Source organism: Eumetopias jubatus, unplaced genomic scaffold (assembly GCF_037043125.1).
Source record: "Eumetopias jubatus isolate StellerSeaLion01/CBP00866 unplaced genomic scaffold, mEumJub1_p1.0 scaffold_13, whole genome shotgun sequence".
Taxonomy (NCBI): domain Eukaryota; kingdom Metazoa; phylum Chordata; class Mammalia; order Carnivora; family Otariidae; genus Eumetopias; species Eumetopias jubatus.
The window spans coordinates 107,716,684-107,730,743 of NW_028274819.1; the positions used below are offsets into that span (position 1 = coordinate 107,716,684).

At 38.6% G+C, this 14,060-nt stretch overlaps 1 protein-coding gene across 1 annotated transcript in view; it reads right to left on the bottom strand.

The window, feature by feature from the left end:
• Nucleotides 1-14,060, bottom strand: part of DDX10 (DEAD-box helicase 10) — a 268,814-nt gene that overhangs the window by 166,267 nt on the left and 88,487 nt on the right. The gene's annotated exons all lie outside the window — the stretch shown is intronic.

Sequence of the window (14,060 nt, forward strand, 5' to 3'; positions counted from 1 at the left end):
TGTGCCTTTTATGTGTGTATAGCAGTCTCTTGGACCTCTATCCATCCACTCCTACCCAGCTATGATTATCAAAAATGTTTCCAGACATTGCCAAATTCCCCCAGGGCAGCAAAATCACCCACAGCTCACAACCACAGATTTAGGTTACACATACATCTATCCATTTGTTGTTGGTTTTGTTGAGAGGGATATTGCTTTGTTGAGAGGGACTGGTTTTGTTGAGAGGGATATCCATCTAGCAATTTCATTCCTAGGTATTTACCCAAAAGACTTGACCACAAATGTCCTTTAAAAATCTGTACATGGCTGATCACAATTTTCTTCATACTAGCCAAAAAGTAGAAATAAAGCAAATGTCCATCAAGTGAACTGATAAACAAATTTTAGTATATTCACGTAATGGAACACAACTCAGTCCTGAAAGTGAAGTAACGACTCGTATGTCCAACAACACAGATACATTTTTAAAACATGTTGAGCAAAAGAGACCAGAAAATACATACTGCAGGATTATATTTATTTGAAGTTCTAAAACAGACAAACTTAAGCAAGGTGAATGGAACAGCAGCTGTGTCAGAGAAGGGCAGGAGTCAGGAAAGGGCATAAGAGAACTTGCTTAAAATATGTACCTGCATTACATGTAAATTATACGTCTAAAAACGTGAAATAAAAAAATCTGTATTTCACTAAAACTATGAGTATGCAGAATTCCTCATGAGTAATTTTGAGCACATGTCAGTTTTTTTGATGTCACTGCTATATGCTTATATTTTAAATAGTATTTGGGCAGGGAAATTTTTTAAAAAGTCGACCCATTCCTTTCAACAGCCTATTACCACAAGCAAACCAAGATCATTAGGTGCTGCTTTGAAATGTTGAACTTAACTGGATAGATGTTAGAATTTCCACAACTTGACCCAGGTACCAAAGCTTAGCTCCCATTTCTCCTTTTTACTCTTTTCAGTTAGCTGGTCATCAATTCCTGAATCAGACAGGACTTCACTCATTTATTTGTTGATGCATTCATTCAATTGTCAAATGAGCTGTGTGCTTCCTTGTGAAGGTCACAGTCTTTAGAGCATCCAACTGCCAGTGTAACCTGACACAGTTAAATATCGGTATGCATAGCAAAACCAATTTAAGATTATTAACATTTTTCATTTCCATTTAATTTCCCATGACAACTCACCCTCATACTCACAATGTTTCCTTCATTTCACTAATGAGCTAAAGACAGCTTTCACATTTATTTCAGTTCTTTCAGAATTGGATGCGTTTGGCAATACCAGCCATTTAAATGAGGCAATATCCAATTCTGAATAGGTTTTGAAAACATTTCACTGTGTCTATGTCACTCATAAAGCTACATGGTACTGAGTTCTTTCACTAAAAGCAAACATGTAAGAAAAGTTTAAACTAATTACCAAGGGTCAATAGCTGCCAGACATCCAGTTATATAAACAGATGTGTCTTCTGGCTCCAGAGCAAGTTAGACACTGATCAGAGGAGGTAGCATTCTCTAAACAGTGAGCAATGTGTGATTTTCACTGAAGAGGAATGGGATCCAAATCTCAATCTTTCCTCAAAACATACCAAGAAACAGCATGAGACAGCATATTTAATGTGCCTATATTTTTCTGTAATACAAACTATAAAAAGCTAAGCTAAAAAATTTTCTTGGCTAGGGGAAAGACACAACAGTATAAGAAAGACTACAGGGGGCATGGGTTTACGGGGGGGGGGGGGGGAAGGAATGTGAAACAATATTCACTGATGTACCAGATACGGGTTCTAGGAATTGCAGAAAAAGTTAATGCCTGAGGTATAATACAAGACTCGGTAATAAATCAAAGCAGAGATTTCCAGTTACAAACAATGGGATGAGTATACCCTCTGCTCCTTCCAAAAAGGAGTAAATTAAAAAGCATTTGAGAAGTATAAGCCCCCAAAAACCGAGAGAAAGAGACGATGAGAGTAGACAGCAAATAGTAACATTTTAATACTATGTTAGGTGGATGAACAATAGTAAGTCAGCCGTGAAGAAAATCGCAACCAAAGTGCCTGCACCAGGAAATGCCCACAATATGCCACCCTGTTCATGCCAGCAGACAAATGGCTCTCATCTCACCAAGTGCAAGACTCTAAAGCAAATCCACTCCCATACTGAATTATAGCATCAACTCCTACTAGACACCGCATCCTACTAGACACAAATAAGATTTCTCTCTTTGTCAACTAGTCCAAAGCCAATGGGGGGGAGGGAGATACTAGTATTATCAAGGACTTGCACAGACTTTCCTTAACTGCTTACACAGTAATAGTTCGTTTTTGTGAGGACACCTTTACTCCATTCACTCACTAACTGATTTCCTTTGTGCTTTCTCGCAGCTTTGGCCCATTCCCCACCCGGCATTCTCAGTCTCGCGGAGCCAGGCCCATCTCCCTTGGCAATGAAGCAAGATACCCTCTTTTATGTTTCTCTGAGCTGAATAGTCACGCTCCCAACTAGAGGTTTCAGGGCCGGATCGCCCATCTCACTGCTGTGGCACATTCCAAAACAATTAAGTGAGAATATATTATGAGTTTTTAAGCAGTAGTAGCTTTAAAATCCTTCTTATAAGAAACTCTGTGATGTAAATGAATTACTCCTACTGTATTTCGTCCTCTTCAGTTTAGCTGTAAAGAAATTAATGCCAAACTTTTAATATCTATGGAAATCAGTATCTGTAATTCTGTAATGACAAAGCCAGATTCCAGGGAAAGGCTGAGAAACAACTAGATACCTAAATGCAAAGTGCATTCGAGTGTGTGTATGTGAGCACACACATGTGCACAGCTTAGGAAGCACAGAGGAGAGAAATAAGGCTCACAGATCTTCTAGACAAAATTTGGTATAAAAAACAAGCATTTTATAGTTCTGAAAACAAAGACTATGGCACATAAAGAATGCAGGTAGACAGGGAGACCTCTCAAAAGACAAAACCAACAGTAAGTGCTGCTCCCTTGATAGGTAAATCTCCAGAAGCAAGAGCCAATCATCTTTAGTGGGCTGAAGAGAACTTTAGGGTTCTGCTGGGATTCTATTACAAGTAAAAGGTCTGCCTCCTAGGGAAATAAATCATTCTTACCTGCTCATTGACATGAGTACAGTAAGGTTCGCAATAGTAAACAAGTTATAATTCAACAGAACTGTTACGTGTCAAGATACACTGTGCTACTGTTTATGTCAGCCGGTAATGAAAAAGAATATAGTGGTTGGAATATCCTGGGCCCTAACAAACAGTCTTGAAGAACAAAGTTCTTCATTTTCTGTCTGGGTTCTGCAATTGAGTCAGGGTTCCTGAGCCAATGGTTCTCAAAATGTGGTACACAGATCACCCACCACTACCACCACAACCTTTCAGGACGTCTGCAAGACCAAATTTGTAATAATGCTAAGATGTTTTACCACATTGACATTTTCAGTTATGATCCAAAAGCAACGGTAGATCAAACTGCTGGTGCATTAGCACCAATCAAGGAACTGGCAACAAGCAACCCTTGTATTTGCCATCTCCACATACTCCTTACAACAGAAGATGTCAGCTGCACCTACAAATGCCCTTTCATAAACCAGTAAAAATTACTGATTTTGTTAAATCTCAACCCTTAAGTACAAGCCTATTCCTTTTCTGAGGCTGCCATCACAAATAACCACCAACGTGGTGGCTTAAAACCGGCATTTATTCCCCCAGAGTTCTGGAGACCGGAAGGATAACATTTAAATGTCAGCAAAGCCACACTCCCTCCAAAGAGTCTAGGAGAGAATTCATTCCTCACCTCCTCCAGGTTCTGCTAGCTCCAGGTACCCCCTGGCTTGTAGCCACCTTACTCTCACCTCTGCCTCCATGATCACACATTGCTTCCTCATCTTGCCCAAAGGCGTCTTCTCCTCTGTGTCTCTCCCATATGGATACTTATCACTGGACGTAGGCCCCACTCAAATAATCCAAAACGGTCTCCTCACCTCACGATCTTTAACTTAATTACATCTGCAAAGACTCCTTTTCCAGGAAACATTCTCAGATTCCAGGCATCAGTACGGACATATCTTGTGAGGGGTCGTTATTCAGCCCATTCCAAGTGTCTTTTGAGATTCTGTGTGACAAAGTGGGAGGTTCTGCTGCATGGTACAATACAATGGTTATTTCTAGGAAAAGCACTTCTGAGACTGATGAACTGCAATCAGAACCAGACACCTTTCGCATGCACACCATTATTACTTAAAACAACTGACAAGCTGTTACAGTGCAAAAACAAGAGCAGCCCTCAAAGATGGAAATTTGTCTGGTACTATCAGCAGGGCCTCGGTGGGACTAAAATCTGACCCTCACAGCCAAGCCTTGATGTTCTCCGGTTAAACACAACTAACCATCCACATCAGATAACACCACTCTGACCATCATGAATCTAAACAAAAATAGGAACATCATCCAAACCACAAATGACCAAATATCCCCCTCTACTGGCTAATAAGAGTGACTGCTACTTCCTTACCATTTATTCCTTCTTAAATACAAGACTTAAGATACCCAATTACAGAATCACCCCGTTACCCACAGCATCTACTCCAGCACAAAGCCCCCTTCTTTTAACCCTCTCTTGAAACATCTAACACAAACCCAAGTCCCATAATAAATCCTTTCTGACAAATTCTGAGTATTCTTCCCGGCTGCCACAAGTAATAAACCCAACTTCCTCAACCACAGGTGAATTCCTGGGGATGTTTGGCTAGAGAGCATTTACAATGGTTTCTGAGTCTTGGACATTTGCAATATTTCTTCAAATAAGAACAAAGTGAGCCTGTTACTTCAAGGAAAATAACCAACAGCATGTACTGCCAATAATAAAACTCAGGTTTTCAAGAGAAAATACGATTTTTTGTTAACTTTTACCTCTCATGGACTGGATGGCTTCCCACTATTTAAAGACTTCTCCTAAATAAGAATGGTGCTGATATTAACAAATGTGGGCGGTGGGGTAGAAGGTTCTCATTATAAAATGAATTGGGTCACCTTTTGGAAGATCTGTGTAATTTGGAGAACAAGTATTTTCAAATAAAGCAGGAGGTTAAAAATAATGCATAAGAAAAAGGTCTTTTCAAAAAGAGGGCAAGAGAGACTAATGATTTTTATTTTAACAAAGAACAAAAGGCCAGCTAATGTGGTTTCAGATTCTACATTGCAACTAATCTTTAAGAAATTCTCAGTGGTTAGTTCTCAGTGTAGTATCAAAGAACATCCACAATTACTTGAGAGGGCTATTCAACACTCCTCTTCTTCCAAGTACAATTATGTGGGAGGCCGATTTTCCTCATATACTTCAATAAAACATGCTGCAAACAGACTGAACTCAGAAGCTGTTATTAGAATCCAGCTGTCTACAATTCTATTTGGCCAGATGTTAAAATGATTTGCAAAAATATAATAGTACCACTTTCTATTTTATTTTTATTTTGGAAAACTTTATTTGCACAAAAACTTTTATGCTAGCATGGGGTAAGTTTGCTATTTTAAGTTATTATAAAATTTTTTCAGTGTTAGCTTCTAATACAGTAAATATCAAGAGATACAACCCACAAAAACAAAAGCTCTTCGGAGCCCTCAATAATATCTACCAAGTTCAAGAGTTCCTGCAACCATAAAGTTTGAGAATTGGTAGCCTAAAAGCATTCCTACTTTTCAAAACAACCTCATTCCTTTTCCTAGAAACCCACCAGCTCCAATAACTTTCTGTGACAAAGAATTTACATTCAGGTTGTTCAAATTTTATTTCACACAATTAGCAGGTATACCACAACTGAATTACAATTTCATTCCCAATGCTTCCTTCAACGTTTCAAGACCTCAGAATCCAAAATTATGAAACATACATGGAAACAACACATCATCATAAGAAAAGAGTAACCATACACAAAATACAGGGGTTTGTATTCCCAAGATATTCAGGTCAACAGAATTACACAGTAGAGATTCAAATAATTAAGTTTAAAATTTACTAAAGGTAGAAGAAATAAAAAACATTAAGTTCTTTTTAGGATAGATCTGAAATCAAATAGAACTTATTGGAATGAAAATGGGCACTGAAATTTAAAGCTCCATGGTTGGGCTAAACAGTAAATTAGATACAGATGAGGAGCGCAGAGGTGAGTCGGAAGATAAATCTGAGGAATTAAGCAGAAGGCAGCACAGAGATAACGCAATGGAAAATATGGAAAGGAGATTATTACAAGACCCAGAGAACAAAATAAAAGCACAACATACTAGATATTATCAATTGTAGTTTCCTCAGATATAGGAAGTATGAATCCTCATCTGTGAACTCACAGAGAAAAATCAGAAGGAAAAAATCAAATTACTACAGAAGAATGACAAATAGACTAACACGAGCAATGGCAAAAGCCAGCAGACAGTGGGATAATATCCTCAATTAACAAAGGTAACTGCTATAGCACCCAACCAAATGAACCCTTAAGTCTAGCATATTCAGACAAAAAGTTTCTACTACCAACATATCCTCCCTGAAGGAACTACTAAAAAATGGTATTTTGAGAAGAAAACTAGATCAAAAATGAGAAAATGGGCACAAGACTGGAGCAACTACGTAAATGTGCAGGTGTACTTTTAAAGAATAAGCATTGGGCGCCTCGGTGGCTCAGTTGGTTGAGCGACTGCCTTCGGCTCAGGTCATGATCCTGGAGTCCCGGGATCAGGTCCCACATCGGGCTCCCTGCTCAGCGGGGAGTCTGCTTCTCCCTCCGACCCTCTTCCCTCTCGTGCTCTCTGTCTCTCATTCTCTCTCTCTCAAATAAATAAATAAAATCTTTAAAAAATAAAGAAAGAAAGAATAAGCACTGCTCCTCAAGGGGTAGAGAAACAATGTTAGAGACATAAAAATACATGAAACTAACATACTGAACATAATGACATTTGAGTTGGGAGAGTGACTGAAGTTAAAGTGGTCCAAGGTTCTCATATTGTACAAGAGAAGGGCAGAGAAAATGGTTCACTTTAGATTTAAATCAAGTATGCTTTTATCACATCAAGGGTAACCAAAACGTTTGAATGTCGGAAGATAACCAGGTACACCTAACAAACTGAAAAATAGCACTGCAGGGTGCCGAAAGCCAAGTAAGTATGGATACTGACATAAACCCCTCTGTGATTCACAAACTCCCACTCTTCCTCAGAGAACTGCTCATATCACTTGTGACAAGTCACTTGACACACGAGTCAGTGAGAGTGCCAGTGTCCACTATGTGATGTTAGAAAACCCTAGGTTCTCTTTCTCAGGATAAATATAGGAACAGCAACGACAAAAGCTCTTTCTTCTTGCATCCTAAAGGATACTCCTACTCTTCACTCTGCAAAGACAACTAATATGCCCAGAATTTTATACTAGGGAAAACTTCCCCAGATAAAATACTCCCTGGCACGAGTTATCTAGGCCAAGAAGGGGCTAAATTAAGAGTTTGCAAAGAGATATTACAGCATAAGCAAAGGCCAAAGGGGCAACAGAGTGCGGTCTGTGTAAGAAAACACACGGTTTGAAACTGTAGTTCTGAACTGCGAGGGCACAAAGCCCATGTCCCTGGCATTCACTCCTAAAATCCAAGAGGAGACATCCTTATCCTCCCTGCAGAAGATAAGGCTGCTGGTGGACCCCAGTCTAATCTTTTGCACCTTCCTCTTGTCATCGTAATCCATGTCCCATGCTTCTACATGTTATCAAGTCTCAGATGCCTGAACCAGAAAGCAGATAGAGTTTCACTGTTTGGCTTCAAAGGAACATGAACTCTGAGTTCCACTCTGTTGGATAAAATGAATGTCCATCGCACAGATGCACTTTTACACTGCCTTTTCTCAGAACACATCTCAGTGTAAAACAAGTCATCACAATACTGACTTCCAGGAAGTGTGGGGCGATTCCCCAGGTGAACTGTTGACTGGTGGCTGTTTCAGCATCTACACACGCCAAAGACTACTGGCAACGTATCATGAGGAGGCCATAACACCCAGGGCCCATTTCTTCTTTCTCTTTCACTCTCCAATATGAAAGCTGGGACAGCCAGCACCCCAAAAGTGGAAGAGTCCCTTTCCCCTACCAACATTTAATAGACATCAGGCAACTAGCAGGCATTACTTGATAAAGTAATATAAGCATTCTCAAAGTAATTAAGCCTTACATACCCATTCGAATTGAAGCTATTAATCCAACAACTCGAGACCTAATAATTGCACACCAGTCTAACCAGTTAATTACTCGCATCCAGTTGTTTATACATTTATTCCTTCACTCAGTCGGTCACTCAAATACTGAGTATCAACTATGTACCAGGAACTGGTGGTTTCTCGTGATGAAAACAAATATTCCTGCCCAATATGACACAGTACTTACCCAGCTTACTACAATTTAATCTCAAGAAGAACTATGGCTTTCCTTAAACTAACCTTCCCTTCATATTGCTTTGTTTAAAATTCTTGAGTAATTCAAATAAGACTCATACTCACGTGACTATAAGTTTGCTCCAAATCTAAAGAACTGGGATGAGAAAACATATACATCTTACACAGTAGGTGCTCAAGAAATGTCTGGCTAAAGCAATTATGATCATAAAAAAACTTGAAAAAATAATTAGCTTGCAATAGTTTTCAAGCAAGAAATGTCCAAAGTCACCCGGCCGTTAAGAGCTACTTTGACCTAGATTATGTACTTGTTTCTATTTTAACTATCATCCGAAAAATAAATGACTGATCAGACATTACAAAGGAAGAACAAGGAATGGGTATCATCATATAAATGGTACAAAACCAATTGCATAGTTATGTACTAACTGACTTCTTTCTGAAGAAAACTGTGCTAGGTTCTAAGAAAGATATAAAAGCAAACAAAACAATTCTGCCCTCATAAACTTATAATCAACTTGAGGGGAGGGGCGCCTGGGTGGCTCAGTTGGTTAAGCGTCTGCCTTCGGCTCAGGTCATGGTCCCGGGGTCCTGGGATCGAGCCCCGCATCGGGCTCCCTGCTCGGCAGGAAGCCTGCTTCTCCCTCTCCCCCACCCCACTTGTGTTCCCTCTCTCGCTGTCTCTCTCTCCCTCTGTCAAATAAATAAATAAAACCTTAAAAAAAGAAAAAAAAAAACTTGAGGGGGAAAAAGGATACAAAAGCAACAGAAACAAAGGACGAAACAATGAGAACTATAAATGTAGAAACCTATGGAAATAGGTTGTGGAAAAAACACAATTCAAAATCATTTTTTAAAGTAATATACCATCAATTAACTTTAAATAAGGCTTTGCTGAAGTTAGGAATACAACTGTGACTCGCAATGACCAATTTTATAAGCACCTACGATTCAAGACTCCAACGTAATGATGAGAAGCTATTTCCATTTCCTTAAAACATGGTCAAATTCATCAACAATTTGAAGTTTGTTACAGCATCACCTAACTCAATCTTCCACTTCATTCAGTACCATCTCACTGCACCAAGTAATATGCGAAGCACATGGGGGCAATTAAATATTGCACTGCAGACCTGGCTTAATAAAAACAAACAAACAAACAAACAAACAAACAAACCACCTCACCTATTTAGATGCAGATCAAAAACCATTTTGTGGTGCTCACGTGAAAAACAAGGTGCAGGAACAAATGTCAACCACCATGGTTAGTAATATATTTTGCAATGCAGAAGTAAACTGACATGTATTAAATACCGAACAACTCCTGGATTTAATATGAGGTTGTCAAATCTCTCAAACTGCAGTCAAAATATTTTATTTCCTCTCGGCAGCTGAAGTGAAACTGTGGCTACAAATATTTTTCTAGGCCAAATTTAAAGATAGAGCACCTGATTTACTTAAAAACTAACAGCACCTTGCCATCGAGTCTAAGTAACATGACTGAAAGAGCTGTAAGTAATTTTCTCATACTATGGTGCCTAAAACCTGCATGCTGGTATTTTTTTTCTGATCCGGATTAAAATACTGTAATTTTACATAGGTTTAAGAAGTCAATGAAGGGACAGTATGAGGATGTTGCATAAAACCCCAGAAGCAGCCTCCTTTTTAAATCCAGCACCACTACCGCTGTTGTAACATTTCCATCAATTTTAAGCAAGTAATAGATTGTTATATTCTTTGCTTCAGAGTCACAGTACAAATCCACTTTGGGGAACTGGCAGAATACTAAAATTAAAGATTTCCCTGTCTCTTTCAGGTCTATGAAAACATTTTGCTTTCTCCTATATATTTTTATTTAATTGGAAGGTCAATTAAAATCTTGCATGAATATTAATAAACCAAGTAAAAAACAAAGACATGAGTATTAAATTTTAAACTGCAATCCATGTAGATCTGTTCACATTTGCACATGCTAAGAATATGCTTTTAAAAAACATGCCTTTTATTCCAAAGCAAACAGAATGAATGTGAAGTTTTAACTTTATTTTCTAATTTATACTAGAACCATCATAACTATGACACTTCAAAAGGCATCTTATCCAAGTACTCGTTCATTGTACCACAATTCTCAAATCATTACAGATTGTGAAGAGACAAAGTCAAGGAAAGCAATGTTTAAAAAATGCATTCTAGGGACGCCTGGGTGGCTCAGTCGGTTAAGCGTCTGCCTTCGGCTCAGGTCATGATCCCAGGGTCCTGGGATTGAGCCCCGTGCCGGGCTCCCTGCTCTGCAGGGAGCCTGCTTCTCCCTCTGCCTCTGCCTCTCTGTCTCTCATGAATAAATAAATAAAATCTTAAAAAAAAATGCATTCTATGCCCCATTTCATTCCATCTCAAATTACACTTCATATTTCTTACATTCTTAGTGTCACGGTAGCATTGCGTGTGTGTGTGTTCTTTTCCTAAGCTTGGTCTTTGTTGTTTTGCCCTCTGAACGTCCTAATTTACAATACCTGTTTGCAAACATACTGAAAGTGATCTGCACAGTAGTGAACTTTATTTCTGAAAAACAACTTCAGGATACTTCCCTCCTGCACCAAAATTAATTAACAACCCCGTAAACAACTCTTTCACCACTCATCTTGTATTCTACTTGGCTAAACCAAAAATTTCTTGGACAGGATTATACTCCTTTGATGTTGTATTCGGCTATTCCATAGAATTGAAAGAGGGAAATTTCATGTTGCTGCTAATCTAACACAACACAGATTGCCCTGCAAAGGCAGTTCTCAAACATAAATCTGGAGTTACAAAAATGCACTAAAATGCAAAGATTTTTTTCATTTAAAACCTACCAAAGGATTTAGATGTTTTGCTTTTGAAACAAAAATGGCCTGTTTCCACAATTTTCTTTTTTCACCTGGCCAACAAAATAAAAGCTCCACATTTAGAATAGTTGATCCTTGTCAATTTGTATTTTCTGCAAATTTGAAAACATTTATAGTTCTCATTGTATGGTCCTTTGTTTCTGTTACTTTTGTACCCTCTTTCTCCTCTAGTAGATTATAAGCTTATGAGGACAGAATTGTTTTATTTGCATGTTTTCTTTAAATAGTATTCTTATACAAAATTTTAAACCTGAACTGTTTAATGCAGTATTACTAGGTAGTAGAGAAACCCTTTTACTATGCATACATTTTGAGCAGAATCAAATATTTTCTCTCCCACCCAGTTCCTTTATTCCCCCCATTAAAACAGAACATACTATCTAATGACTCACAACTCAATTTAAATTCAATTTTAAAAGTCCACTGTTCTTTCACCAAATGACTCTGGTTATATTAAAGCACAACTATAAAACATTTCAAAAATATAAAGCTTTCTACCTATTTAAAAAAGGAAGCCCAATAAATTCAACACTGGAAAAAGCACGGTGTTCACTGAGACAGTAAATCCTTAATATATGTACATTCTCAAGTGTCAAGCATCCCCACATCTCTCACCTAGTGATTTGATTGGTTTTATGTGTTATTAACCCATTGTTTCTAGTACTAGAATGCCTCATGGATACTTTTTAAAATATTTCTGTTACTGTGGATTCTCCTTAAACCAAGAGGACAGAGACAATGTAAAAATAAGCCCAAGAGAGGATGACCTTCAGGAAAACCTATGAAATGAGACACCAGTACCATCCCACTACATTCAGAGGAGCTCTCAACTCAGTATTTCTGCTACGGTGCAGTCTGGTCTGGGAAGAGAGGAACTGAAACCAGAGGAAGAACAGCACCAGGCCCTGTTCTGAATCTGTTAAATGAGCACCTTCTCTGCCAGTCAAGGGGATTTATGCCAAGGATACCCAACTTCTTCCACTCCATGCGCAGAGGCACGCACGAGAGTACAAGTCTGTTCAAGAATCAGTGAGAACACAAGAAGCAGCAACAGGAGAAGGGAGAAAAGGACCCCTACGCACCACAGGTGCTTTGTAACTAGAATTTATTTCTTTGAAACATGACACAGAAATTCAAAGATATTCTAATGGGAATCAAGTCATTCTATATACAAGGCAAGAAAGACAGCAGAGCCTATTTTTGACATTTTAAGGAATAACACTGCTCTAAAAAGGGGAAAAGGAAAGGAACATTCGTTGTCAACTAAATAGTGTTCTTCATGAGTATGTGGAATAAAAATACTTAATATATAAAATCAGGATAGAAATGTACATAATTTTTATACAAATGCCAAAAAAAACACAAACCTGAGATCACTGATCTAGAAATAACTTTGCTTTCCTCTAACTTTAATAGGTACAGTTTGCTTACCTCCAGCAAGACCTGCCTCGTCACATGGTGAAACCATATAAAGGTATTCTGAGAAGCTCCATCTCTTCAAGTCTTTAATTCAGTAACAGAGTTTCTCTTAGTGCAGAAGAGAGCCTCTAGCTGGCCAGGAGGTCACATCCTGCTTTCAGGGCCTCCTTCCTAGTTTTTGCCATCTTTGTTCCCCAGTTTTTAAGCCTGAGCTTCTGATCTACACTGACAATACCCAGTTCCCATCATGACAATGGTACCTGCAACAGAAAGGAATCTATTTATTATCCTATAGTCCCTGATTTGTTTGTTTTCACAAGCACAATATAAATAAACCACACTGTTTGCCTGACAACAGGATCCTCCTAAATGGGAAAATAATTCAAGGAGGAATAACTACCCAGTCTGTTGACTTTTAATACCTAAATAGGAACTGCTGATCTGTTTCCACCTCGCTAGTACACAACCGTATTATGCTATTATATTTTTAAGTTAAGGGAGATTCTGGCAGTGAAAACTAGAAAGCTAGCCTTGATCTCTGGTTACAATTCTAGACCTTAATAAACAGATGTAAGCAACACATGTATTATGTATTTGAGCGTTTCATTCAGTGACAAGCAAACCAAATAGAAACATTAGGACAAAGAATACCCCAAACATCAGAATTTGAAAGCAAGGAAGTGAGCTGACATAGCATCTAGGCCAGCTCTCTTAGGTCTGCTATGAGGAAGACAGAAATTAATAGTCAAGGTTAGAAACTTAAACAGCCACTTGATCAAGGTCAGTAACAGTTTATGGACTGAACGTGGTTTGCAGATCATACTTTTAGTACTACTTTAGAACAAAACAGTTCTTTGGGGGTTTCCCAGTTTCTTTACCTAGCTCCCAAAGATGCCCTGAGAATATGTCAAAAGAAGAACACACTATACATCTAAAGAATTCCCTGTATTTTTCAATCTAACAAATGTGCTCAGAAAGTGAAATGAGCTATATAAAAAAATGAGTAAGGGGTGCGTGGGTGGCTCAGATGGTTAAGTGTCTGCCTTCGGCTCAGGTCATGGTCCCAGAGTCCTGGAATCGAGTCCCGCATCGGGCTCCCTGCTCCTTGGGAGCCTGCTTCTCCCTCTGCCTCTCTCTCTCTCATGAATAAATAAATAAAATCTTTAAAAAAAAAAAAAAAGAGTAATACACACTGGCTCCTAGAGCTCCATTCCTCTGTCTTCCCTGTGTTGCTTATATCTCTTTATTAAGTTTTAGAATTTGTAACCAAAGATCAAGGCTAGCTTGCTAGCTTTCACTGCCAGAAATC